Raw genomic sequence first — 23,745 nt, forward strand, 5'->3', positions numbered from 1 at the left:
TTCATCCACTTTTGAATGGGCTTGCTTTTTCTCGTAAATCTGCTTTAGTTCTTTGTAGATTCTGGATATCAGCCCTTTGGCAGATGGGTAGATTGCAAAAAACTTTTTCCCATTCTGTTTGTTGTTGATTCACTGTAATGACTGTTTCTTTTGCTGTGCAGAAGCTGTGGAGTTTGATTAGGTCCATTTGTCTGTTTTGGCTTTTGTTACCAATGCTTTTGGGGTTTTGGTCATGAAGTCCTTGTCTACACCTATGTCCTGAATGGCTTTGCCTAGATTTTCTTCTAGGGTTTTTACGGTGTTAGGTCTTATGTTTAAGTCTTTAATCCATCTGAAGTTAATTTTAGTGTAAGTTGTCAGGAAGGGGTCCAGTTTCTGTTTTCTGCACAAGACTAGCCGGTTTTCCCAACACCATTTATTAAACAGGGAATCCTTTCCCCATTGCTTGTTTTTGTCAGGTTTGTCAAAGATCAGATGGTTGTAGATGTGCGGTGTTGCCCCTGAGGCCTCTGCTCTGTTCCATTGGTCTATATCTCTGTTTTGGTACCAGTACTATGCTGTTTTGATTAATGAACCTTGTAGTATAGCTTGAAGTCTGGTAGCGTGATGCCTACAGCTTTGTTCTTTTTGCTTAGAATTGACTTGGCTATGTGGGCTCTCTTTTGGTTTCATATGAGGTTTAAGGTGGTTTTTTTCACTTCTGTGAACAAAACAGAACAAAACAAAACAAGCTATCTTTGGTAGCTTGATGGGAATAGCATTGAATCTGTAAATTACTTTGGGCAATACAATATTGATTCTTCCTACCCATGAGCATGGAATGTTTCTCCATCTATTTGTGTCCTCTTATTTCATTGAGCAGTGGTTTGTAGTTCTCCTTGAAGAGGTCCTTTATGTTCCTTGTTAGTTGTATTCCTAGGTATTTTATTCCTTTTGTAGCAATTGTGAACGGCAGTTCGTTCTCGATTTGGCTCTCTTTAAGTCTGTTATTGGTGTATAGGAATGCTTGTAATTTTTCCACATTGATTTTGTATCCTGAGACTTTGCTGAAATTGCTTATCAGTTTCAGGAGATTTGGGACTGAGATGATGGGGTCTTCTAATATACAATCATGTCATCTGCAAATAGAGACTATTTGACTTTCTCTTTTCCTATTTGAATATGCTTTATTTCTTTTTCTTGCCTGATTGCTCTGGCTAGAACTTCCAATACTATATTGAATAGGAATGGTGAGAAAGGGCATCTTTGTCTAGTGCCAGATTTCAAAGGGACTGCTTTCAGGTTTTGCCCACTCAGTATGATATTGGCTGTTGCTTATATTTCACTTGTTTTTTGCTGAATAATATTCATTGTTTGCATATAATTCATTATGTTTTTAATTTATCAGTTGGTGGACAGATGAGTTATTTTCAGTCTTTTGACTACTGTCAATCGTGTTGCTATGAACAGCGTATTCAAGTTTTTTTTTACTCCTGGGTGTATACCTAAGATTGGAAATGCTAGGCTGTACAGTTATACTTTTTGTAACTGTTTAAAGAACTACCAAATATTTTTTCTTTTTTATATTTGAACAAACAACGTGGGAAGGTCTCAATTTTCCCCATATCATTGCTAACACGTCTTTATTTTTTTCGTTATAGCCCTACTGGTGGTTGTAAAGTGATAGCTTGGTAGTTTGACTAAAATTTCCCTAATAAGTCATGATTTTAAACATGTTTCTATGTGTTCATTGCCAATTTGTGCATCTGGCTTGGAGTAATATATATGCAAATATTTCTTTCATTCCTTAAATCTATTTGATATTTTACTATTAATTTTTCAGTATTCTTTACATGCTCTGGTTAATAGACCTTACCGTATACACGAGTCACAAATATTTTCTTCAATTTTGTGGGTTGTATTATACCTTTCTTTTTTTTTTTTTTTTTTTTTTTTTTTTTTACAGACCAGACATTTATCTTGTGGGAATAATTGGGCAAATTAAAACAGACATTGCTACCACTGTAACCTATTCATTGTGTCACTGATTGTAGAGGGTGAAATTGTAATCACTGGGCCATGAACTTGCTCCTGAACCAATCGCAATGGCAAGAGGGATTGGGTCTTCTGACTGGCCAGGCCTCAGCTACACATCTCTCCTCTGTTGTGAGGGGATAGAGGAGAGCTGTGATTGACAGTTGAGCCATATGGATTAGAATTAGAGGAAAGACAATTCCTGAGTGTGGTGATGTATGCCTGCAGTCTCAGCCACTCGGGAGGCTGAGACAGGTGACCTGCTCGAATCCGGGAGGTGGAGGTTGCAGTGAACCGAGATCACGCCACTGCACTTCAGCTTGGGCGACAGAGTGAGATTCCACCTCAAATTCAGATCTAGTGAGACTTGCACCATCAAGGTGGTAAGCATGCATTGCTCTGTCTCTGTTTGTGTGGTACTGGGCAAGCCTCTGGCCTCTCCAAGCCTGTTTCTTTAGCCTTAAAATTGTGGTAATTCTATCCTCTGAGGGTAGCCATGAGAAATGGGGAAAAGCTTGCAGTGAGAGCCTCGTGGCCCCTTAAGCAGCCATGCCCTGAGAGGTGTGTGTCACTTTTTTCCCCAAGTTTCACTCTTGTGCCCAGGCTGGAGTGCAGTGGTGTGATCTCAGCTCCCTGCAACATCTTCCCCCCGAGTTCAAGCAACTCTCCTGCCTCAGCCTCCCGAGCAGCTGGAACCACAGGCATCCATCACCACGCCAGGCTAATTTTTGTATTTTTAGTAGAGATGGGTTTTTGCCATGTTGGTCAGGCTGGTCTCAAACTCCTGACTTCAGTCAATCCATCCACTCAGCTTCCCAAAGTGCCAGGATTACAGGCTTGAGCCACTGTGCCCAGCTGGTGTATGTCATTTTTATCCTTCCCCATCCCACAGGGTTTTATGGAGCATCACAAGGTAAGAAGTCAGTGGGTCAGATAACAAAGCATGAAAATGAAGCCACAATGAAGCATGCATTTCACAGAGGCTCATCTTGGGGTTTTCCCTCAGGAATCCAAAGTGTTACTGCTGCTGTAGACATCAGGAGTTGCTTGACTGTGGCCGGAGGAGACGTGATGTGTCAGCCAGGAAATCTCAGAGGTGCCTCTTGTTCAGCAAAGGGGAAAATGAGAAGCATGTAGTCACCACTGGTCCATAGTGATCACCAAGTCCAGCTGGGGAGGAGGAGTGGAGGTTTCCAGCCCTAGCAGTGGGGTAAGCTGCCTGGTTCGTCCATTTGGCAGCCCCAGGTTCTTTCATCTGGGAGGAACATCCTAATCAATTGTCCTTTGTGACTATCACTTTGCCTTTTTGAGGCCCCTCCCTATCCCTTGACCCTGCCATGGTCACATCTGAGTGGGCATAATAATTATACTTCTTGGAGCTGCATAGCATTGACACTCTGTTTCCTGCTGATGCTGATTTAGGGCCTGGGGTATACCTTAGGGAGTTTAACTGTCACAGATCCAATATTCCATTGTGTTAATATTAACACAAATTATTTATCCATCCCACTGTTTGATGGGTGTTTTGGGGCAGTTACCAGTTTGGGGTTAGTACAAATAGTGCTGCTATGAATATTTTCAGGTTTGTCTTTTGATGAATTTGCATATGCTTCTGTTGGGTATTGTTCCAGCTACCCATTACTGTGTGACAAAGTGTCCCAAAATGTAATGGTGTCAAGCAACACTTATTTTATTAAATCCATGAGCTGTGTGGGTGAGGAACTTGAATGGGGCATGGAAGGTATGGTTTGCTCTGCTCCACCTTGCCTGGGGTCTCAGTTAGGAAACTCAGATGGCTGGGGGTGACTTAAATGCCAGGGCAGGAGTCATGTGGAGACTTCTTGCTCACAAATCTGGTCTCTGTAAAGAGCATGGTTGGTTATCTTTGCTTTTCTGAATTATTGGCTGAGAATGGCCTCCAAGAAGAGCATGACCTTGGCTGAAAAGGTGATGCGAACCTGAAGGTGCCAACAGCAGAAGGTTATGAGTTCATCACATTCCTCACAGCTCCACAGAAGGTCCTTTATTAAAGGGAGACCTGAATGGTGCATCCCCATCATCACAAGTCCTATATTGTAAACCTCTTCTCCCAGTCTATTCTTATCTTTCACACTTTTTTTTGAAATTTTTTATTGGATTTTAGGTTTTGGGGTACATGAGCAGAGCATGTAAGACAGTTGCGTAGGAACACACATGGCAGTGTGCTTTTATTTCCTTCTCCCCTTCACCCACATTTGGCATTTCTCCCCAGGCTATCCCTCCCCACCTCCCCCTCCCACTGGCCCTCCCCTTTTCCCCCCAATAGACCCCAGTGTTTAGTACTCCCCTTTCTGTGTCCATGTGTTCTCATTTTTCATCACCCGCCTATGAGTGAGAATATACGGTGTTTCATTTTCTGTTCTTGTGTCAGTTTGCTGAGGATGACGTTCTCCAGATTGATCCATGTCCCTACAAACGACACAAACTCATCATTTCTGATTGCTGCATAATATTCCATGGTGTATATGTGCCACATTTTTCCAATCCAGTCTATTATCAATGGGCATTTTGGTTGATTCCAGGTCTTTGCTATTGTAAACAGTGCTGCAATGAACATTCGTGTGCATGTGTCCTTATAGTAGAACGATTTATAGTCTTTTGGATATATACCCAGTAATGGGATTGCTGGGTCAAATGGAATTTCTATTTCTAAGGCCTTGAGGAATCGCCACACTGTCTTCCACAATGGTTGAACTAATTTACACTCCCACCAACAGTGTAAAAGTGTTCCTATTTCTCCACATCCTCTCCAGCATCTGTTGTCTCCAGATATTTTAATGATCGCCATTCAAACGGGCATGAGATGGTATCTAAATGTGGTTTTGATTTGCATCTCTTGGATGACCAGTGACGATGAGCATTTTTTCATATGATTGTTGGCCTCATATATGTCTTCTTTCGTAAAGTATCTGTTCATATCCTTTGCCCACTTTTGAATGGGCTTGTTTGTTTTTTTCATGTAAATCTGTTTGAGTTCTTTGTAAATTCTGGATATCAGCCCTTTGTCAGATGGGTAAACTGCAAAAAATTTTTCCCATTCTGTTGGTTGCCGATCCACTCTAGTGACTGTTTCTTTTGCCATGCAGAAGCTGTGGAGTTTGATTAGGTCCCATTTGTCTATTTTGACTTTTGTTGCCAATGCTTTTGGTGTTTTGTTCATGAAGTACTTGCCTACTCCTATGTCCTGGATACTTTTGCCTAGATTTCCTTCTAGGGTTTTTATGGTGCCAGGTCTTATGTTTAAGTCTTTAATCCATCTGGAGTTAATTTTAGTGTAAGGTGTCAGGAAGGGGTCCAGTTTCTGCTTTCTGCACATGGCTAGCCAGTTTTCCCAACACCATTTGTTAAACAGGGAATCTTTCCCCATTGCTTGTTTTTGTCAGGTTTCTCAAAGATTGTATAGTTGTAGATATGTTGTGTTGCCTCCGGTGCCTCTGTTTTGTTCCATTGGTCTATATCTCTGTTTTGGTAACAGTACCATGCTGTTTTGACTACTGTAGCCTTGTAGTATAGTTTGAAATCCGGTAGTGTGATGCCCCCTGCTGTGTTCTTTTTGCTTAGAATTGACTTGGCTATGCGGGCTCACTTTTGGTTGCATATGAAGTTCATGGTCGTTTTTTCCAGTTCTGTGAAGAAAGTCAATGGTAGGTTGATGGGGATAGCGTTGATTCTGTAAATTACTTTGGGCAGTATAGCCATTTTCACGATATTAATTCTTCCTAACCATGAACATGGAATGTTTCTCCATCTGTTTGTGTCCTCTCTGATTTCGTTGAGCAGTGGTTTGTAGTTCTCCTTGAAGAGGTCCCTTACGTTCCTTGTGAGTTGTATTCCAAGGTATTTTATTCTTTTTGTAGCAATTGTGAATGGCAGTTCGTTCTTAATTTGGCTTTCTTTAAGTCTGTTATTGGTGTAGACGAATGCTTGTGATTTTTGCACATTGATTTTATATCCTGAGACTTTGCTGAAGTTGCTTATCAGTTTCAGGAGTTTCTGGGCTGAGGTGATGTGGTCTTCTAGGTATACTATCATGTCATCTGCAAATAGAGACAATTTGGCTTCCACCTTTCCTATTTGAATACCCTTTATTTCTTTTTCTTGCCTGATTGCTCTGGCTAGAACTTCCAGAACTATATTGAATAGGAGTGGTGAAAGAGGGCATCCTTGTCTAGTGCCAGATTTTAAAGGGAATGCTTCCAGTTTTTGCCCATTCAGTATGATATTGGCTGTTGGTTTGTCATAAATAGCTTTTATTACTTTGAGATATGTTCCATCGATACCGAGTTTATTGAGGGTTTTTAGCATAAAGGGCTGTTGAATTTTGTCAAATGCCTTCTCTGCGTCAATTCAGATAATCATGTGGTTTCTGTTTTTGGTTCTGTTTATGTGGTGAATTATGTTGATAAACTTGTGTATGTTGAACCAGCCTTGCATCCCCGGGATGAATACTACTTGGTCATCGTGAATAAGTTTTTTGATTTGCTGTTGCATTCGGCTTGCCAATATTTTGTTGAAGATTTTTGCATCGATGTTCATCATGGATATTGGCCTGAAGTTTTCTTTTCTTGATGTGTCTCTGCCGGGTTTTGGTATCAGGATGATGTTGGTCTCGTAAAATGATTTGGGAAGAATTCCCTCTTTTTGGATTCTTTGAAATAGTTTTAGAAGGAATGGTACCAGCTCCTCTTTGTGTGTCTGGTAGAAATCGGCTGTGAACCCGTCTGGACCTGGGCTTTTTTTGTGTGGTAGGCTCTTAATTGCTGCCTCGACTTCTGCCCTTGTTATTGTTCTATTCATAGTTTCAGCTTCCTCCTGGTTTAGGCTTGGGAGGACACAGGAGTCCAGGAATTTATCCATTTCTTCCAGGTTTACTAGTTAATGTGCATAGAGTTGTTTGTAATATTCTCTGATGATGGTTTGAATTTCTGTGGAATCTGTGGTGATTTCCCCTTTATCATTTTTATTGCATCTATTTGGTTGTTCTCTCTTTTATATTTAATCAATCTGGCTAGTGGTCTCTCTATTTTGTTGATCTTTTCAAAAAACCAGCTCTTGGATTTACTGATTTTTTGAAGGGATTTTCATATCTCAATCTCCTTCAGTTCAGCTCTGATCTTAGTTATTTCTTGTCTTCTGCTGGGTTTTGAGTTTTTTTTTGATCTTGCTCCTCCAGCTCTTTCAATTTTGATGATAGGGTGTCAATTTTGGATCTCCCCATTCTCCTCTTACTGCTATATACTTTCCTCTAGAGACTGCTTTAAATGTGTCCCAGAGGTTCTGGCATGTTTTGTCTTCGTTCTCATTGGTTTCGAAGAACTTCTTCATTTCTGACTTCATTTCATTGTTTACCCAGTCAACATTCAAGAGCCAGTTGTTCAGTTTCCATGAAGCTGTGCGGTTTTGGGTTGGTTTCTGTATTCTGAGTTCTAACTTGATTGCACTATGGTCTGAGAGGCTGTTTGTTATGATTTCAGTTGTTTTGCATTTGTTGAGCAGTGCTTTACTTCCAATTATGTGGTCAATTTTAGAGTAGGTGTGATGTGGTGCTGAGAAGAATGTATATTCTGTAGATTTGGGGTGGAGAGTTCTGTAAATGTCTATCAGGTTTGCTTGCTCCAGGTCTGAGTTCAAGCCCTGGATATCCTTGTTGATTTTCTGTCTGGTTGATCTGTCTAGTATTGACAGTGGAGTGTTAAAGTCTCCCACTATTATTGTGTGGGAGTCTAAGTCTCTTTGTAAGTCATTAAGAACTTGCCTTATGTATCTGGGTGCTCCTGCATTGGGTCCATATATGTTTAGGATCGTTAGCTCTTCTTGTTTTATCGATACTTTTACCAGTATGTAATGGCCTTCTTTGTCTCTTTTGATCTTTGTTGCTTTAAAGTCTATTTTATCAGAGATGAGAATTGCAACTCCTGCTTTTTTTTGCTCTCCATTTGCTTGGTACATCTTCCTCCATCCCTTTATTTTGAGCCTTTGTGTATCCTTGAATGTGAGATGGGTTTCCTGGATACAGCATACTGATGGGTTTTGGATTTTTATCCAATTTGCTAGTCTGTGTCTTTTGATTGGTGCATTTAGTCCATTTACATTTAGGGTTAATATGTGTGAATTTGATACTGTTATTTTGATGCTAAGTGGCTGTTTTGCCTGTTACTTGTTGTAGAATCTTCATTATGTTGATGCTCTTTAACTTTTAGTGTGATTTTGGAATGGCTGGTACTGTTTGTTCCTTTCTATGTGTAGTGCCTCTTTAGGAGCTCTTGTAAAGTTGGCCTGGTGGTGACAAAATCTCTGAGTACTTGCTTGTTCGCAAAGGATTTTATTTTTCCTTCACTTTTGAAGCTCAGTTTGGCTGGATATGAAATTCTGGGTTGAAATTTCTTTTCTTTGAGAATGTTGACTATTGGCCCCCACTCTCTTCTGGCTTGTAGTGTTTCTGCCGAGAGATCTGCTGTGATTCTGATGGGATTCCCTTTGTGGGTAACTCGACCTTTCTCTCTGGCTGCCCTTAGTATTCTCTCCTTTATTTCAACCTTGTTGAATCTGACAATTATGTGCCTTGGGGTTGCTCTTCTTGCAGAATATCTTTGTGGTGTTCTCTGTATTTTCTGCATTTGAGTGTTGGCCTGTCTTGCTAGGTGGGGGAAGTTTTCCTGGATGATGTCCTGAAGAGTATTTTCCAGCTTGGATTCATTCTCTTTGTCCCCTTCTGGTACACCTATCAAACGTAGATTAGGTCTTTTCACATAGTCCCACATTTCTTGGAGACTTTGTTCATTCCTTTTTGCGCTTTTTTCTCTATTCTTGGTTTCTCGTTTTATTTCATTGAGTTGGTCTTCGACTTCAGGTATTCTTTCTTCTGCTTGGTCAATTCGGCAATTGAAACTTGTGCATGCTTTGCGAAGATCTCGTATTGTGTTTTTCAGCTCCTTTAATTCATTCATATTCCTCTCTAAGTTATCCATTCTTGTTATCATTTCCTCATATTTTTTTTAAGTTCCTTAGTTTCTTTGCATTCATTTAATACATGTTCTTTTAGCTCACAAAAGTTTCTCATTATCCACCTTCTGAACTCTAATTCCGTCATTTCGTCACAGTCATTCTCCACCCAGCTTTGCTCCCTTGCTGGTGAGGAGTTTTGGTCCTTTCTAGGAGGCGAGGTGTTCTGGTTTCGGGTGTTTTCCTCCTTTTTTCGCTGGTTTCTTCCCATCTTTGTGGGTTTATCTGCTTGTCGTCTGCGTAGTTGCTGACTTTTTGATTGGGTCTCTGAGTCGACACCCAGATTGTTGATGATGAAGTATTTCTGTTACTTGGTATTCCTTCTACCTGCCCAGCCCCTTCGCTGTACGACTTCTGAGGTCCATTCCAGGCTCTGCTTGTCTGGGGTGCACCTCTAGCAGCTGTGGCACAGTGAGGGATGCTACCCGTTTCTTTTACTGCTATCTTTGTCCCAGGATGATGCCTGCCAAATGTCAGTCTTTTGGATATAGAGGGGTCAGGGAGCTGCTTGAGGAGACAGTCTGTACTTTTTTGGAGCTCAGTTGCTGAGCTGTGAGCTCTGTTGTTCATTCAGGGCTGTTAGGCTGCTATGTTTGATTCTGCTGCAAAAGAGCTCATTAAAAAAAACCTTTTTTTATCAAATGCTCTGTGTTGGGGGGTTCGGCTTTATTTTTGGATGTCCGATGAGGTTTTCTGCCCAGCTAGAAGGCAGACTAGCCACTGTTTGGCTGCCGAGGCTCCGCCCTGCTCGTGTGATTCGCCCTGTTCCTGCAGGCTCTGCTGTGGTCTCTGCCATGCCCTGCGGTGGAGTCTCTTCATTGTAGCGTGTTGCCTCAGCAACGGCAGGCTGCGTCAGCAGTGGGCGTGTATCTCAGTAGGGACGGGTTGCCTCGGCAACGGCTGGCTGCGTCAGCAGTGGGCGTGTATCTCAGTAGGGACGGGTTGCCTCGGCAATGGCAGGCTGCGTCAGCAGTGGGCGTGTATCTCAGTAGGGACGGGTTGCCTCGGCAACGGCTGGCTGCCTCAGCAGTGGGCGTGTATCTCAGTTGGGGTGGCTTGCCTTGGTAGTGGTGGACGCCCCTCCCCCACAGAGTGTCTCGGTCCCACTGGGTGTCCCAAACGATCTGTCCCTGCAATCCCCTGGGCTGGCCTAATGTCCAAGTCTCGTTCAGTTTCAAGTCCTGCCCTCTCAAGTCTCAGGTTTCCCTTTCAACAGGGCACCCAGACAAGCCCACCCTGTGGGGATTGCTGGGTAGGGCCGGCCGCCGCCGCCCCGGCTGCCGTCTTCGCCAGGCAGACCTATTGCCTGGCGTCCCATGTCTTTTTTATACTTGGGAGTTTCCCCGTTCTGTGGGCAACAAAGATCATTCTGGAAATGCAGCTCCGAATCACCATTTGCGGATTCAACAAGAGCTCCAATCCTGGGTTGTTCTCACAGCGCCATCTTGAGTCTCCTTCATTATACCTTTCTTGATGGTATTCTTTGAAGCACAAATATTTAAATTTTGATTAAATCCTAATTTTTTGTTCTTTATGCTTTTTGTTTCACATCTAAGAATTTATAGCCAAATCCAAGCTCATGAAGATTTATGCTCTTTTTTTCTGGGATTCATAGTTTAGCTCTTATGGTCGTAGAGCTTGAGCCCTGGAGTTCAAGACCAGCCTGGGGAACATATTGAGACTCTGGATCTACAAAAAATATATTAAAAAAAGATGGATGTGGTGGCATGTTTCTGGAGTGCCAGTTACTCAGAGGCTGAGGTGAGAGTATCACTTAAGTTCAGGAGCTCAAGGCTGTAGTCAGCGATGACTGCACCACTGCACTCCAGGCTTTGCTTCAAACAACAACAACAACAACAATAATAACTCTCATCTAAAGAAACATATTAAACATACCTCAAAGTTCTCTAGTAACTAAATTGTGCACCACATTTTCATTTTATTTAAGTCAGTGATAAAACTGGTTTATCTTTTTAGAATACTTGATTTGATATTGAAGCAAAATCTTGTCAGTTTCAAAATTATTTCCTTCCAGGTTAAGTAAATACACTAATGCTTTTTGTCAACTCAATATTATTAGCATCGAATTCAAAGCGACATAATACAAGTGGAAAGGCATTTTAAAATTGATAGATAATAGAAAGCATTCTTCAAAATTTTTAATACCTTTTGTACGTAACTTACATAACTTAGACAATTACAGTTACAATCTTTGACATTATGAGTTATTTTAGGAGAATGTATAAAGGTAACATTACCAATTAGTATTAAGAAAAGTTTCGGAGGACTCAAGATGGCGCTGTGAGAACAACCCAGGATTGGAGCTCGCGTTGAATCCGCAGATGGTGAGTCTGAGCTGCATTTACAGACTGATCTTTGTTGCCCACAGAACAGGGAAACTCCCAAGTATAAAAAGACACGGGACGCCAGGCAGTAGGTCTGCCTGGCGAAGCCGGCAGCCGGGGCAATGGCGCCCGGCCCTACCCAGCAATCCCCACAGGGCGCGCGTGTCCGGGTGCCCTGTTGAACCGGCAACCTGAGACTTGAGAGGGCTGGACTTTAGACTGAACGAGACTCGGACAGTAGCCCAGCCCAGGGGATTGCAGGGACAGATCTTTTGGGATACACAGTGGGACGAAAAAAACCGCGATTTCAAACTATCCCGAGCAGACGGTCCGAGACACTCTGTGGGGGAGGGGCGTCCACCACTACGGAGGCAACCCGCCCCAACTGAGATACACGACCACTGCTGACGCAGCCAGCCGTTGCCGAGGCAACCCGTCCCTACTGAGATACACGCCCACTGCTGACGCAGCCTGCCATTGCTGAGGCAACACGCTACAATGAAGAGACACCGCCGCAGGGCATGGCGGAGACCACAGCAGGGCCTGCAGGAACAGGGCGAATCACACAAGAGCAGGGCGGAGCCTTGGCAGCCAAACAGTGGCTAGTCTGCCTTCTAGCTGGGCAGGACACCTCATCGAACATCCAAAAATAAAGCCCAAACCCCTCAACACAGAGCATTTGAGAAAAAAAAAAGGATTTTTAATCAGCTCTGTTGCAGAAGAATCAAACATTGCAGCCTAACAGCCCTGAATGAACAACAGACCGCACAGCTCAGCAATTAAGCCCGTATAAAGTACAAACTGTCTCCTCAAGCAGCTCCCTGACCCCTCTATATCAAAAAGACTGACATTAGGCAGGCATCATCCTGGGACAAAGATAGCAGAAAAAGAAACTGGTAGCATCCCTCGCTGTGCCACAGCTGCCAGAGGTGCACCCCAGACAAGCAGGGTCTGGAGCGGACCTCAGCAGTCATACAGCAAAGGGGTTAGACTGGTAGAAGGAAAACCAAGCAACAGAAATACCTCATCATCAACATTCCGGGTGTCCACTCAGAGATCCAATCGAAAAGTCAGCAACTACGCAGACGACCAGCGGACAAATCCACAAAGATGGGAATAAACTAGCGCAAAAAGGAGGAAAACACCTGAAACCAGAACACCTCGCCTCCTAGAAAGGACCAAAACTCCTCACCAGCAAGGGAACAAAGCTGGATGGAGAATGACTGTGACGAAATGATGGAATGAGACTTCAGAAGATGGATAATGAGAAACTTTTGTGACCTAAAAGATCATGTATTAAATCAATGCAAAGAAAATAAGAACCTTGAAAAAAAATTTGAAAAGATTCGACGAAATGATAACAAGAATGGATAACTTAGAGAGGAATATGAATGAATTAAAGGAGCTGAAAAACACAATACGAGAACTTTGCGAAGCAAACACAAGTTTCAATAGGCGAATTGACCAAGCAGAAGAAAGAATATCTGAAGTCGAAGACCAACTCAATGAAATAAAATGAGAAACCAAGATCAGAGAATAAAGCACAAAAAGGAATGAACAAAGTCTCCAAGAAATGTGGGACTATGTGAAAAGACCTAACCTACGTTTGATAGGTGTACCAGAAGGGGACGAAGAGAATGAATCCAAGCTGGAAAATACTCTTCAGGACATCATCCAGGAAAATTTCCCCCACCTAGCAAGACAGGCTAACACTCAATTGAAGGAAATACAGAGAACACCACAAAGATATTCTGCAAGAAGAGCAACCCCAAGGCACATAATCGTCAGATTCAACAGGGTTGAAATAAAGGAGAGAATACTAAGGGCAGCCAGAGAGAAAGGCCGGGTCACCCACAAAGGGAAGCCCATCAGACTCACAGCAGATCTCTCGGCAGAAACACTACAAGCCAGAAGAGAGTGGGGGCCAATATTCAACATTCTTAAAGAAAAGAACTTTCATCCCAGAATTTCATATCCAGCCAAACTGAGCTTCAGAAGTGAAGGAAAAATAAAATCCTTTGCGAACAAGCAAGTACTCAGAGATTTTGTCACCACCAGGCCTGCTTTACAAGAGCTCCTAAAAGAGGCACTACACATAGAAAGGATCAACCAGTACCAGCCATTCCAAAATCACACTGAATGCTAAAGAGCTTCAACATAATGAAGAATCTACAACAACTAACAGGCAAAACAGCCACTTAGCATCAAAATGGCAGTATCAAATTCACACATAACAATATTAACCCTAAATGTAAATGGACTAAATGCACCAATCAAAAGACACAGACTGGCAAATTGGATAAAAATCCAAAACCCATCAGTATGCTGTATCCAGGAAACCCATCTCACATGCAAGGATACACAAAGGCTCAAAATAAATGGATGGAGGAAGATTTACCAAGCTAATGGAATGCAAAAAAAAGCAGGAGTTGCAATTCTCATCTCTGATAAAATAGACTTTAAAGCAACAAAGATCAAAAGAGACAAAGAAGGCCATTACATAATGGTAAAAGGATCAATACAACAAGAAGAGCTAACGATCCTAAACATATATGGACCCAATGCAGGAGCACCCAGATACATAAGGCTTAATGACTTACAAAAGGACTTAGACTCCCACACAATAATAGTGGGAGACTTTAACACTCCACTGTCAATACTAGACAGATCAACCAGACAGAAAATCAACAAGGATATCCAGGGCTTGAACTCAGACCTGGAGCAAGCAAACCTGATAGACATTTACAGAACTCTCCACCCCAAATCCACAGAATACACATTCTTCTCAGCACCACATTACACCTACTCTAAAATCGACCACATAATTGGAAGTAAAGCACTGCTCAGCAAATGCAAAACAACTGAAATCATAACAAACAGCCTCTCAGACCATAGTGCAATCAAGTTAGAACTCAGAATTCAGAAACCGACCCAGAACCGCACAGCTTCATGGAAACTGAACAACTGGCTCTTGAATGTTGACTGGGTAAACAATGAAATGAAGGCAGAAATAAAGAAGTTCTTCGAAACCAATGATAACGAAGACACAACGTGCCAGAACCTCTGGGACACATTTAAAGCAGTCTCTAGAGGAAAGTATATAGCAATAAGTGCCCATATGAGGAGAATGGGGAGATCCAAAATTGACACCCTATCATCCAAATTGAAAGAGCTAGAGGAGCAAGATAATAAAACTCAAAACCCAGCAGAAGACAAGAAATAACTAAGATCAGAGCTGAGCTGAAGGAGATTGAGACACGAAAAACCCTTCAAAAAATCAATAAATCCAAGAGCTGGTTTTTTGAAAAGATCAACAAAATAGACAGACCACTAGCCAGATTGATTAAAAAGAAAAGAGAGAACAACCAAATAGATGCAATAAAAAATGATAAAGGGGAAATCACCACAGATTCCACAGAAATTCAAACTATCATCAGAGAATATTACAAACAACTCTATGCGCATAAACTAGTAAACCTGGAAGAAATGGATAAATTCCTGGACTCCTGTGTCCTCGCAAGCCTAAACAAGGAGGAAGCTGCAACTATGAATAGACCAAGAACAAGGGCCGAAGTCAAGGCAGCAATTAAGAGCCAACCACACAAAAAAAGCCCAGGTCCAGACGGGTTCACAGCCGAATTCTACCAGACACACAAGGAGGAGCTGGTACCATTCCTTCTAAAACTATTTCAAACAATCCAAAAAGAGGGAATCCTTCCCAAATCATTTTATGAGACCAACATCATCCTGATACCAAAACCCGGCAGAGACCCAACGAGAAAAGAAAACTTCAGGCCTATATCCATGATGAACATAGATGCAAAAATATTCAATAAAATATTGGCAAGCCGATTGCAACAGCAAATCAAAAAACTTATTCATCATAATCAAGTAGGATTCATCCCAGGGATGCAAGGCTGGTTCAACATACGCAAGTCTATCAATGTAATTCACCACATAAACAGAACCAAAAACAAAAACCACATGATTATCTCAATTGACGCAGAGAAGGCATTTGACAAAATTCAAGAGCCCTTTTTGCTAAAAACCCTCAATAAACTCGGTATCGATGGAACGTATCTCAAAGTAGTAAAAGCTATTTATGACAAACCAACAGCCAATATCATACTGAATGGGCAAAAACTGGAAGCATTCCCTTTAAAATCTGGCACTAGATAAGGATGCCCTCTCTCACCACTCCTATTCAATCTAGTACTGGAATTTCTAGCCAGAGCAATCAGGCAAGAAAAAGAAATAAAGGGTATTCAAATAGGAAAGGTGGAAGCCAAATTGTCTCTATTTGCAGATGACATCATAGTATACCTAGAAGACGCCATCGCCTCAGCCCAAAAACTCCTGAAACTGATAAGCAACTTCAGCAAAGTCTCAGGATATAAAATCAATGTGCAAAAATCACAAGCATTCGTCTACACCAATAACAGACTTAAAGAAAGCCAAATCAAGAGTGAACTGCCATTCACAATTGCTACAAAAAGAATAAAATACCTTGGAATACAACTCACAAGGAACGTAAGGGACCTCTTCGAGGAGAACTACAAACCACTGCTCAACGAAATCAGAGAGGACACAAACAGATGGAGAAACATTCCATGTTCATGGTTAGGAAGAATTAACATCGTGAAAATGCTATACTGCCCAAAGTAATTTACAGAATCAATGCTATCCCCATCAACCTACCATTGACTTTCTTCACAGAACTGGAAAAAACCACCATGAACTTCATATGGAACCAAAAGAGAGCCCACATAGCCAAGTCAATTCTAAGCAAAAAGAACACAGCGGGGGGCATCACACTACCGGATTTCAAACTATACTACAAGGCTACAGTAATCAAAACAGCATGGTACTGGTACCAAAACAGAGATATAGACCAATGGAACAAAACAGAGGCACCGGAGGCAACACAACATACATACAACTATACAATCTTTGAGAAACCTGACAAAAACAAGCAATGGGGAAAGGATTCCATGTTTAACAAATGGTGTTGGGAAAACTGGCTAGCCATGTGCCGAAAGCAGAAACTGGACCCCTTCCTGACACCTTACACTAAAATTAACTCCAGATGGATTAAAGACTTAAACATAAGACCTGGTACCATAGAAACCTTAGAAGGAAATCTAGGCAAAACCATCCAGGACATAGGAGTAGGCAAGGACTTCATGAACAAAACACCAAAAGCATTGGCAACAAAAGCCAAAATAGACAAATGGGACCTAATCAAACTCCACAGCTTCTGCATGGCAAAAGAAACAGTCACTAGAGTGGATCGGCAACCAACAGAATGGGAAAAAATTTTTTCAGTCTACCCATCTGACAAAGGGCTGATATCCAGAATTTACAAAGAACTCAAACAGATTTACAGGAAAAAAACAAACAAGCCCATTCAAAAGTGGGCAAAGGATATGAACAGATACTTTACGAAAGAAGACATATATGAGGCCAACAATCATATGAAAAAATGCTCATCGTCACTGGTCATCAGAGAGATGCAAATCAAAACCACATTGAGATACCATCTCACGCCAGTTAGAATGGCAATCATTAAAAAATCTGGAGACAACAGATGCTGGAGAGGATGTGGAGAAAAAGGAACACTTTTACACTGTTGGTGGGAGTGTAAATTAGTTCAACCATTGTGGAAGACAGTGTGGCGATTCCTCAAGGCCTTAGAAATAGAAATTCCATTTGACCCAGCAATCCCATTACTGGGTATATATCCAAAAGACTATAAATCGTTCTACTATAAGGACACATGTACACGAATGTTCATTGCAGCACTGTTTACAATAGCAAAGACCTGGAATCAACCCAAATGCCCATTGATAATAGACTGGATTGGAAAAATGTGGCACATATACACCATGGAATATTATGCAGCAATCAGGAATGATGAGTTTGTGTCGTTTTTATGGACATGGATGAATCTGGAAAACATCATCCTCAGCAGACTGACACAAGAACAGAAAATGAAACACCGCATATTCTCACTCATAGGTGGGTGATGAAAAATGAGAACACATGGACAAATAAAGTGGAGTACTAAACAGTGGGGTCTATTGGGGGGAAAAGGGGAGGGCCAGTGGGAGGGGGAGGTGGGGAGGGATAGCCTGGGGAGAAATGCCAAATGTGGGTGAAGGGGAGAAGAAAAGCAAAGCACACTGCCATGTGTGTACCTACGCAACTGTCTTGCATGCTCTGCTCATGTACCCCAAAACCTATAATCCAATAAAAAATTTAAAAAAAAAAAGAAATCCTTCCTAAAAATCTAAAAAAAAAAAAAATAAAGTGACCATAAATTTTAAAAAAATAAATAAATAAATAAAAGAAAAGAAATGTTTCAATTTCAATATAAATTCTTATACCTGTCTAGCTAGGTCACAAATAAGATTTTTATTTCTTTCTTTTGTTTGTATTTAGCTCAGTCAGAGATAATAAATATTGGTGAGAACATGTAAGTACAGACTGCCATGTAAAAAATGTATTACCTTCTATTTCTTTCAAAAGACATAGCTAATGCTTATATAACTCTTTTTTTAGTTCCATCAAATGCTGCTTTTTAGAACTTGCAGACATATGCTGAATGATTTTAGCAACTATATTTGTCAGTTACACTTTCCATAGAGTCTGCTGTCAAAACTGAGCACAATTTTTTAGACCACGTATCATGGAGTAGACTAAAGCAATAAAGGGAAACATCAGTCCATTGCTACTAAATTCAGAATTTTGACCTAACATAGCTGGATTATTGCCCAGCATGATAAAACTAATTTTTTTCATAATTAACTAAAATTATTGTTTGATAAATGTAAAAGATTAAAAATATCTATGTCACAGGTTGGATATTCTTGGTTATAAATAGGCAACATTTCTTTATACGTTTGGATGTCCTTTGAGAAAAAATGTATTTAAAATTATTATTGAACAGTGTCTCATGTCGCATGACCCACGTAAAGCTAAACAGTAACTCAAAATTTTCAAATTTGGAATCCTTTAATTGTTCATCAGAAGGGCATTATATTTTTACTTTGTCACCCAGGCTGGGAGCAATGGTGTGATCATGACTCACTGCAACCTTGACCTCTGGAGCTCAAGCAGTCCTTCCATCTCAGTCCCCCTTCTCCATCCCCCAAGTATCTAGGACTGCAGGCATGCACCTTCACCTGGCTAATCTTTTAATTTTTGTAGAAATGAGGTATTTCTATGTTGTCCAGGCTAGTCTTGAGTTTCTGGCCTCATGTGATCCTCTGCCTGGGCCTCCCGCAGTGCTGGGATTACAAGCATGAGCCAGGGAACCTGGCCACTTGCATTATTTCTGTGAGAAATCTGCTGTTGTTTTTATCTTTGTTTTTCTGTATATTCTGTAATTTTTTTCTTCTGGCCACTTAAAATTTTTGTCCTAGATGAACTGGTTAAAGAAATGTGATTATTATGATGTGCCTCGGTATGGTTTTTTTAAAAATATTTTTGTGATTATGGTTTGTTAAACTTTTTGGAGTAGTGGGTATATAGTTTTCATCAAATTAAGAAAATTTTCTGCCATTATTTTTTGAAATCTCCCCTTCTCTATTAGCAATTCTGGCTGCATGTATAATCAACCACCTGATGTTTTCTTCATTCATTATTCCCCAATTCTTTAGCCCTCTGTTAATCTTGGATAGTTTCTACTGCTCTGTCTTCATGTTCACTAATCTTTTCTTCTGCGATTTCTAATCTATCATTAATCCCATCCTACTGTATTTGTATTTTCAGCACACTGTTTTGTAGTTTAATTTGGTTTTAGGAAAAAAAAAAACCTTTTTACTGAACAGGCTTATTCTAGTTCATTATACACACAGAAGAGCATTATAATAACTACTTCAATGTCCTTATCTATTATTTTATGATATATGTTAATTTTGGATCTGTTTTGACCAGTTGTTATTTTCCTAATTAGGGATCATATTCTCCCAATTCTTTGCCTGCCTGGCAATTTGTGGTTCAATGCTAGACATAGTAAATTGTATCTTGGTGGGTGCTAGATATTTTTGTATTCTTAAAACTATTCTTAAATTTTGTTCTGGTAAGTGAATAAATTTCTTTGAAATATCCCAGGCTCACTTTTAGAATTTTTCAAGAGACCACTGGAGCATTAAGTGTAGGGTAATTTTCTCCACTGCTTAGGCAAACTCTTCTGAGTACTGTACCTGACACTCCAAGAATAATGAGATTTTCTTTTTTTAATTTTTTATTAATTGCTTTTGGGGTACAAGTGGATTTTGGCTACATGGATCAATTACATTGTGGTGAATTCTGAGATTTTTCTGTACCTGTCATGCAAATAGTGTACATTATACCTAATGTGTAGATTTTTATCCCTATAAACTTTCACGTCCTCCCCCTTCTGAGTCTTTAAAGTTCATTATATCATTCCATATGTATTTATGTACTCATGGCTTAGCTTGTGCTTACAAGTCAAAACACACGGATTTTGGCTATACACTCCTGTGTTATTTCACTTTGAATTAATGGACTTTAGCTCCATCCAAGTTGCTACAAAAATCATTATTTTGGCTCTTAATGACTGAGTAGTGTGTTCATATGTATGTGTCACATTTTCTTTATCCACTCATTAGTCAGCGGGCACTTAGGTTGATTCCACATCTTTTCAATTGCAAATTGTGCTGCTATAAACATACATGTGCAGGTGTCTTTTACATAGAACGAATTCTTTTCCTTTGCATAGATACCCAATGGTGGGATTGCTGCATGGAATAGTAGATCTACTTTATGCCTTTAAGGAATAGCCATATTGCTTCCATAGGGGCTGTACTAATTTACATTCCCACCAGTAGTGTATACACATTGAGGTTTTAATCATGACTGTTCTTCAGGAATCAGATAGTATCTGAATTATGAGATTTTCCATACATGCTCATGAGGTTAGGCATTATTCTAAGCCTTGAATTTTCTGTGAAGATTGTTGTCTTCAATGCTTTTGGGTAATTTTAGTTTTTTCTTGGCATCAGTTAGTTTCGTCATATGAATATGAATACACTAATCAGAGTCAGGAAAGTAGGAGGTCAGTTGTCTGGATAATAGGGGGCACGTGTGGCGGACATGAGGCAAAAGTGTGAGGCACGTTTGAGGATGCTGAGATGTGGCAGGTGCTGGAGAACAGTCAGAGGGAGAGTCACAGGCCTGCCCAGAAGGCTTTGTATGCTTTCGGAGTCTATACCCTTGGGAACTTAGGCAGGAATGTGATAGGATAAGATTTGCTGTCTGCTGCTGGGAAGATGTAAGGAAGATGTGAGCACCCCCAGGATCAAGACAATCAAGTTAGTGGGAGAGAGGCAAAGATACCTTTGAAGGGTGGGGCCAGCTGGGGTGACTGCCTGGAGTAGGTGAAGAGAGGGCCACTAATTCCAGAGACCCATGCTGCACTGGAGAAAGAGCAGGCATGGAGAAAAGATGATTACCCCCAAACTCATCCCCATGTCCCAGAGCCCCCTGCTGCTGGGATTCTCCTCTCCTTCTCCCACCCCATTTTTCTCTCCTTGCCTAAGCTTTCAACCTTGTTGTCACCTGCAGGGAAGAAGCACAGATGCAGGCACAGGCAGAAGGCTCACCAGAGGGCTGCCCTGGGGGTTGTGCAGACCCAAGAGGGAAAGTGTGGGGGGTGTGATGGGCTTCAGGCCATCCTGAGGGTGTTTGGTTTACTTTCTTTCTTTGGAGAAGAATGTAGCTGCTTGTGGGGAAGATCTTAAGAAGGAAACCAGAACCTATCCTGTCCTGAGCCCTCATCCATGGGGGAGCCTCTTATGACTGAGTCAGACTCCCAGGGAAAAACCCACATTGGGTTTCACCTTTCACCCTTCTTCTTACCCCACCCAGTGTGGAGAGGGGGCAGAACTGACTGAGCAAAGCCATACTCAGCCCCTGATTGAGGGCTTGTCACTCCAGCTTCCAAATCCTGGTTGGTGCCCGCTGCACCTGGATTCCTTCCTTTTCCCAGGCCAACTTCTTACCTTCAGCCTTGTCCCTGGAGAGCTCAGCCCTACTTTCTACCTTCTGAGGGAGACTCTTGGCCCCAGCAGAGAGAACTCCAAGGCCACCTCCCACCCATCCCTAGCACTGGTAGCCTGTGTCAACAAAAACCATTCCCTCTGGACTTGGCATTTTGCCTTTGGCAAGAGAGGTGCCACTGTGCTTTAGGGACATAAAGTGCCATTTGGACCTCCTGTAAAAAGAATGAGCATATTATTTCAGGTACAGAGGTGGGTCAGACCCAATGAGGTGCTCAGGGTTTTTGGTCAATGACTTAGATGGTGATCTGTGCTGCCCTCCATAAAGCCTTGATCCCATAAGCCTTGCTGTAAGAGTTCTCCTCCAGTACAGGGGAAGTCTACCTGTGATCCAGCAGAAACTTGCAGCCCTTGGGGGCCTCTGCCAGTGTGGTGAGAGCCTTGGTGGTGTTCAGGTGCACCCTGTTTATGGCTGATATAGCATAGCAGTTCCAGGATCAGGTTGATGGCTTGTACATCCAGGATCACGTATGTCCCTGCAAGCCACCAACACAAGGCATTTCTAATAGAAGGTTGACTGATTTTCCTTATCAGGCTTAGTAAGTGAAGTGACTTGCTAATGTTCATAATTCTTACAGAACCAGCCATGAACCCGGGTCCCTTTCTGACTCACCCTGCACGATGTGATACATGCAGTCTAAATAGCAGGGCCGGGGCAAGAACCCATGTCACCTGCACTTGGAGTCCAGTGACCCTTTGGGTTAAGCATGTGCCTCTGTGTGTGTGTGTGTGTTTCGTGATGGGGGAGGAAGGTCACTGCTATCAGTAGCTGTTTTCTTCAACTTTTGTTCTGCAAACCCTAACAGCCGATTCTCTCCTTCCACATCTGCCCTTCTCCTGCTTCTGCACCTCCTCTGATCATGATTTTTTTCTATCCCTGGAGAAATGATGGTATCATTCTCACCTCTTCCATGAAACGTGCCAGTTTTCTGTATTCCTAGATCCACCCACTTCTGTCTTTTCTTTTTTTCTAGACAACATTTTATTGAACAATTTAATACTACATGTGTCAACATTGTAAAGTTATTGAGTAAATAAGCATTTATTCTAAATATTGAGAAATAGTCTGCATTTGTGCCAGGCTATGTGTCATGGCTTTGGTACTTTTAGACTATTAGAAATGCCTTGTAGCATTAAAAATAGGACATTGAAGTAATTTTTTGGCAGCCTTCTCCCACACCACACTCCCCTGTATCACTTATCTTTCTGAAGTTGTTATTAATGATTAACACAACTAGCTGGGCACAGTGGTGTGTGATGGTAGTCTTAGCTTCTCAGAAGGCTGAGGTGGGAGGCCAGTTTAAGGCCAGGAGTTCTAGGTTAGGTGAACTATGATTGCATGCTGCAATTTAGCCTAGGTGACAGAGCAAGCCCCTGTTTCAAAAAAAAAAAAAAAGAAATTGCCATCATGCCATCACTCATTGAATGCTTAATATATGGCAAACACTTGCTAAACACTTCACATGCTTGATTTAAGCATCAAACCAGCTCTTTGAAGGGTACCAGCCCAAGTTTTTAGATGAGCAGACTGAAGTTCCCGCTGCTTCATATTGGAAACTTGCACTTGATTCTAAGGCCCCTGCTTCAAGAACTCTGCTTTGGGTTTGTTTCTACTGTTCCTGGGGCCTCCCTTCATGTTGGTGGTAAGCTGCTTCCTTTCTGAGTCTAGCTTCAACCCTGCCATTCTCCAGAAGCTGGATGATGGGGTGAAGTCAGCTCCCCTCACAGTGTGGGACACCAAATTGCCATTCTCATCTACAGATCACAGAGGGGAGGCCAGGAAGAGCCAGGGAGGGTGGTGGGCTGGGAGGTCATCTCAGAGGGAGAAGGGGTGAGGAGCTCTTATTTCAAGTTCCAAAGCTCTAGGACCTCCCTCTTCTCTGACTCCCTTCATTTCTAACAGCCTCAGCTGCTGCAGGCCCTTGGATGGGGCTGGGTGTGGGGAAGGTCACTCCACTCAGAAGATAGTTGCATAAATGATGTATCTTTGTTGTAGGATTATTTTGGGAGATATCTGCATCAGTGAGGATGGCATAAAGAACCCAGAGTCAGGATGTAGGGTCTGACTCAAAGTGACAGAGAAAGTGGCAGTGTGTCTCTCATTAGCCAAAGAGGCCCTTGGACCAGGAGTCAGGAGTCTGGTGTTTTCTACTGGCTCTGCCTCCTGGTACACCGGGTCTCTGGAACTCAATTTTCTTCTGTATAATACCAGGAGGTTGGCCAGACACAATGGCTGACACCTGTAATCCTAGCACTTTGGG

General features: G+C 41.8%; 2 protein-coding genes across 26 annotated transcripts in view; one reads left to right on the forward strand and one right to left on the reverse strand.

Moving 5' to 3' along the window:
* The window catches only part of LOC108587756 (CAP-Gly domain-containing linker protein 2), an 81,523-nt gene that overhangs the window by 51,645 nt on the left and 6,133 nt on the right, over positions 1–23,745 (reverse strand). For all 5 annotated transcript variants that reach the window (XR_013526299.1, XR_013526291.1, XR_013526285.1 and 2 more), the window contains exon 2: positions 21,809–21,960. The gene's annotated coding sequence lies outside the window, so the exon portion shown is untranslated. The remainder of the gene's footprint in view (positions 1–21,808; positions 21,961–23,745) is intronic.
* The window catches only part of LOC144579193 (serine/threonine-protein kinase PAK 4-like), a 180,649-nt gene that overhangs the window by 4,655 nt on the left and 152,249 nt on the right, over positions 1–23,745 (forward strand). The window lies entirely within an intron of this gene.

Source organism: Callithrix jacchus, chromosome 1, assembly GCF_049354715.1.
Source record: "Callithrix jacchus isolate 240 chromosome 1, calJac240_pri, whole genome shotgun sequence".
Lineage (NCBI taxonomy): Eukaryota > Metazoa > Chordata > Mammalia > Primates > Cebidae > Callithrix > Callithrix jacchus.